Raw genomic sequence first — 6,582 nt, 5'->3', positions numbered from 1 at the left:
AGCGTGTGCTCTCTAAACGACGAGGTCTTCAAACCCCTGGGAGCCGAACTCAAGATGAACGACTCAAACGGTACAGTGGTGTTAATCAACAACGGAAGAACCTCCTTGAGGCTCGGCCGACCATTAGCGAGGATACTCGGTATGTCTCCTGACGAGATAAAACCAACAACAACCGTCACAGGCACGAAGTTACCCGACCTAGTACCGTACCGAGAGCTGTACATTCATCTCGGTCAGGTGAGCACAACGTACAACATTCAAGGAGGTCACCCTTCCACTATACTGAGAGCAGTGCCGGTGAAAACTGAGAAATTCAACGACGGTAGAACCGAGTCGTTTTCACCACGGCAGTATAAGAGATTAACCCAGGGCAACATACCTGAGCTGACAATATCGGTGTTAGATATAAATCATAATCCTGTAAATATAGGATACCTCAGCTTAACGCTTCACGTAAAATGACCAGCGCACAAGGACCCGGAGTGAAAAAATGCGCCAATATCGGGATCTCCGACCTTGGAGACACACGCGGTTTCGACGCTCCCGGAGTAGATGGTAAATCGTACGCCTTGCAACTGAAAAACAATATTTACAAACGCGTTGAAATCCCCTCCGGTGGAACCCTAAGTGATATGATAGATACCACAAGAGCAACAGTAAACACTAAGTACTCCCTTGTCAACACCGGTGATAATAATTGGGTAATATACCCATCGTTCGGTGGTAAACTGTTCGACTTAGACGATGTTGAGAGCACTACCGTCGCCCGAAACAAGCCATATATGCTCGTCTTCACCGAAGATGACAAGTGGGTGTTGTTACCCGATAAAGACGACTGGTTTCTCAATATTAGACTCGTCTCCCCTTACGTGTTCACGGATAACAAAGACAACCACCTAAACAAAGTCGTGAACAATGGAACCCTGCTCGTGGCTTACGTCCCAACTCAGAGACGTAGCGTAGTCATCAGCCGTCATCGTTCGTAGGCCCGTCTATCGTACGGGTTGTTTATTGCGCCCCACGCTTTGTCCTGTGGGAGGGGGGCGCTGATCTCTTTAAGGATACGTCTGACCTGGTAGTACACGTGGAACTTGAACACAGACTGACTCAGCGGTCCACGCCGAGTGTCGGTCAATGCCACACCACACCCCATTGTAGCGCACCACACGGCAAAGTTGAATTGATTCTGCCAGAACTGCATAGGGTTGTTAAACCAAGCGTGGACTGCCTCAATGTTAGTCACCGAAAGCTTATACTTATCGAACACATCTAAAAGCTGGGCATTGAAATACAACTCAGGAGCAACCACGATCTTCATGGGTGAGAAATCTACATCCAGTTTAGGGTAAAACACACCAGGGGAATACATTTTAAAACTATTATATAATGAGCATATATACTCTAACATGTACATAACACTTCCAGGAATAACGAGCGGTGAGGCCGTTCAGCTGACGCACGCGATCGATAACACGTCAGGTCAACTCGAAGTCGCACTCTGCGATATCACCTACCTACCGCAATGGACTAACATCAACATCAGCAACAATAAGCTGTTCGTCAGTGGAACTCGCAGTCAGATAACTGACGGCTACTACAGCGTGTGCTCTCTAAACGACGAGGTCTTCAAACCCCTGGGAGCCGAACTCAAGATGAACGACTCAAACGGTACAGTGGTGTTAATCAACAACGGAAGAACCTCCTTGAGGCTCGGCCGACCATTAGCGAGGATACTCGGTATGTCTCCTGACGAGATAAAACCAACAACAACCGTCACAGGCACGAAGTTACCCGACCTAGTACCGTACCGAGAGCTGTACATTCATCTCGGTCAGGTGAGCACAACGTACAACATTCAAGGAGGTCACCCTTCCACTATACTGAGAGCAGTGCCGGTGAAAACTGAGAAATTCAACGACGGTAGAACCGAGTCGTTTTCACCACGGCAGTATAAGAGATTAACCCAGGGCAACATACCTGAGCTGACAATATCGGTGTTAGATATAAATCATAATCCTGTAAATATAGGATACCTCAGCTTAACGCTTCACGTAAAATGACCAGCGCACAAGGACCCGGAGTGAAAAAATGCGCCAATATCGGGATCTCCGACCTTGGAGACACACGCGGTTTCGACGCTCCCGGAGTAGATGGTAAATCGTACGCCTTGCAACTGAAAAACAATATTTACAAACGCGTTGAAATCCCCTCCGGTGGAACCCTAAGTGATATGATAGATACCACAAGAGCAACAGTAAACACTAAGTACTCCCTTGTCAACACCGGTGATAATAATTGGGTAATATACCCATCGTTCGGTGGTAAACTGTTCGACTTAGACGATGTTGAGAGCACTACCGTCGCCCGAAACAAGCCATATATGCTCGTCTTCACCGAAGATGACAAGTGGGTGTTGTTACCCGATAAAGACGACTGGTTTCTCAATATTAGACTCGTCTCCCCTTACGTGTTCACGGATAACAAAGACAACCACCTAAACAAAGTCGTGAACAATGGAACCCTGCTCGTGGCTTACGTCCCAACTCAGAGACGTAGCGTAGTCATCAGCCCAGTCAACACTGTGGTAGCCCACATGCTATCGAGTAAACCGGCCATACAAAACGTGAAATTGCAGTTGGTGTCAGAATTCGAAGGCGTGGTCAGTATACTAGAGAATCTAACGATAAACGGAACACTGATCATCAAAGTCTACCTAGGGGAACCATCGGGGAATAATATCGAGATCGTGAAGGGGATCAAACTCGGGTGGGGCAAACAACATCAGTTTCAAGTTTGCAATGTTTACGTGCGGGGGGGTGTCGACCCCAAGACCAGTCTGCAGGGGGTCAACGTGATCGTGGAAAATAAGATAACACTAACCAATATCTTCCTACCTGCCAACATACACTTCATGGGTATGAAGTTAACCCCTGAATTATTATCAGAAAACCAGTTGGAAATTATATCGTAATAGTATAATAATGACCAGTCATCATCCCAACACTACGCTTAACGACCTGGGAGATACAGAGGGATTCGATCAGCCTGGTGAGGAAGATGAATTATACATCCTGCACTTCAAAGACAACGTGTACAGACGGGTGTCGTTATCAGATTTTAAAGAGCCCAAATGGCTGATCAACTTAACACTCACCTCACCTTATATCACAATAAACATAAATACGTGGATGATCTCTAAGATTAGGAACAACGGTATCTGGCCCGGGGATTTCATTCCGGAGAGGGAATTAGCATTCAAGATAGCTACTGCTGGTGCTGAAAAAAATATATTAAATTCTGGGCCAAAAAATAAATTAACATTTAGCTATAATACTCATAACATAAATCTTGTTAATAGAATATTCTCCCCTTTCACACTCATCATAGAAGTCTTCTTTACGTCTTTACAACATGAAAACATCTCAAGAGTACACCAAATTTTACCCGGGGTGTCAATACACTGGTATGACGAACAACACACATTCAAATATTGTCGTATTGTTATACAACAGAATACCACGGGTCCTATAAACAGCTTAATAAGCCTCAGTGGGGTTTTTATTACAACAGAAAAGTCTATTAGCCTCTCACCTATTACCCTGACTAGTAGTCTAAAACTTGTAGACTTCAAATTCATTGATAAAGTATTAACTGAAACCCAATTAAAATATATTTCAAAATATACATTATAGGATGGGTCTGTACCCAGTCGTAGAGGAAGTAGCGAAGACGCTGGATACCGTAGATGGGTTCCGCTTGAGGCAGTTATGTGATGTAAAACGCCAACTAGAACAAGACCGTGACACGCGGAAAGCACTATGTAAGAAGTACAATAGAGCTTTCAATATTGTGGACGGGGCTGACACTACCCTTATGGCAACCAGCATGGGACTAGGTGCGGCAGGCGTTGGGTTGTTAGCTACCATCGTGGCTGCACCTATAGTGCTAGGTATTGAAATAACAGCTGGGGTGGCAGGGTTGGCAGGGTTGGCGCTTAAGTTAGTATCACGCAGACTTAATCGTAAGGCATTGAAACACGACGAGATCAGGGTTCTGGCCGAAGCAAAGCTGAACACAGTGAGTGAGCGTATTTCTACGGCACTCTCTGATAGTAAGATCTCAGAAGAGGAGTTTCGTTCAATCCTCTCTGAACTCACAAAATATAACGGAATGAAACAAGATATTCGGTCCAAGTCACGTAAGTCTGCTATCAGCGAGGACGAGAAAAAAAAGTACGTAGAACAGGGGATACAAAAAGCCCAGCAAGCCTTTATTATGAACACCAAAGAGATCGTAGGCGGTTCACGTTAAACTGTTTCATCGATATAAATATAACATAGGGGAACACGAGGGCGATAGCCGTAAGCGAGCCACCGATCCTATATGGTCAGTCAAAACTTACAACATAGATAAAGTGGATATGAAAGCCGACGAACCTAACTTGTACTACTTGAGGGATGGGCCGGGTAGGGGATTTGTAAGAGAAGAATTATTGATCGTACCGTACGGCACAGTGTTACCTCCTACCAAGGCACAGTAATTACCGCCAACTTTTTTGTAGTAGGGGTAATAGTAGCAAGATCTAAGGTCCCAACCAAAGCCTTATTTAGTAAATAAGGCTTTGTAGAGACATTTCTTGAAAGTGAGCCAGAACTATCATTCCCTATACTACTACATAAGATCGCACTGATCAACATTTTCGGTCATAGTGTGGAGTCGGCCTAAAAGCGGGGTAAAACCTCACTCACTCACTCACTCACTCACCAACTCACCCACTCACCAACTCACCCACTCACCCACTCACCAACTCACCCACTCACTCACTCACTCACTCACCAACTCACCCACTCACCCACTCACTCACTCACCAACTCACCAACTCACCCACTCACCAACTCACCAACTCACCAACTCACCCACTCACCAACTCACCCACTCACCCACTCACCCACTCACCCACTCACCCACTCACCAACTCACTCCGTTAGTGACAAGTCAGGACTTCAGGCGTAGTTTATCAGTTTGAAATGGTTCACGATTCAAATCTTAAAATGAAAAATGTCTGCACATGGGAACCAACATTTGTCAGCCAGCAAATGCCATTTGTTGTTTAGAGGGATTGCTTCTCTCCGTTGTGTGCTCCTCACATAATAAGGTAATGTACATAGTCACGCCTAATGTTGCTCAGCTAACAATGCAGATGTGTGCAGTTTTTCGTTGTGTGATCAAATCTGGATTGAGAGAAAGCGCCATATTTAGCTAACGTAAGTAAGAGAAACTGAAACCGGTTTCACAAGGCGGTTATGACTATTACTTGCTATACTCTGACGTCATCAGTGAGTTAAGGTTAAGACTCTTTCCGTAGTTTTTCAGCAACATCACGGCCCAGCACTTCAGAAATGGGCTTCGGCCATTGTGTTTATGTCGGGAAACGAACCAGGTAACTCGGCCTGGTGAGCTAACTCTTTACCCACAAGACTAGCACAGTGGCTTAAGTCATAGACAGGACTGTGTCACGTTATGTTTGTTTTCACAACAAACACCTCTGCGTGCTGTCACCACCCCTTGTAACAGTCACTGCTCGACACCGCCTTGGAAGGTATTGCACAAGTCGTGGGACTTTTGCTTGTTGAATTCGTCGGGATTCTTCCTGAAATACGGGATAAAAAACTTTCTATAATAATGACATAAAACATGTAATGCATGACAAATAACATTTCTATATGATACATAACACAAAACATTTCTATGTGATACATGACACAAAACCTTTCTATATAATAATCACACAAAAATTTCTATGCAATAGTGACACAAAACATGTCTATATAATACATGGCACAAAACATTTCTATGCAAAACATGAAACAAAACATTTCTATACAATAATGACACAACAAATTTCGATATAATAATGACACACACCGTTTCTATATAATATGTGACACAAAACACTTATATATGATACATGACACAAAACATTTCTACACAATACGTAACATAAAACATTTCTATATAATAATGACACCAAAAAATCTATATGATAATGACGCAAAACATTTCTATATAATACTTGACACAAAACTTTTCTATATGATACATGGCACAAAACTTTTCTATGTAATAATGGCGCAAAAACAGTTCTATCCAATACAAACATTTCTATATAATAATGGCACAAAAAAATTATATGATAACATTTTTATATGATACATGACACAAAACATTTCTATCTGATACATGACACAAAACATTTCTATCTGAGACACGACGCAAAACATTCTTACATAATAATGACACAAAACATTTCAATGTAATACATAACATAAAGCATGTCTATATCTTACATGACACAAAACATTTCTCTAGAATAATGACACAAAACATTCCTGTATAATTATGACACAAAACATTTCTATGAAATACACGACAGAAAACATTTCTATATGATACATGACACAAATATTTCTATACAATACATTATACAAAAAATTTCTATGCAACACGTGCCACAAGTAATGACAGAAAACATTTCTATACAATACATGACACAAAATATTTCTATATAATAATCACACAAAA

This window comes from Haliotis asinina, chromosome 1, assembly GCF_037392515.1.
Source record: "Haliotis asinina isolate JCU_RB_2024 chromosome 1, JCU_Hal_asi_v2, whole genome shotgun sequence".
NCBI lineage: Eukaryota > Metazoa > Mollusca > Gastropoda > Lepetellida > Haliotidae > Haliotis > Haliotis asinina.
This window is presented reverse-complemented; position numbering follows the sequence as displayed.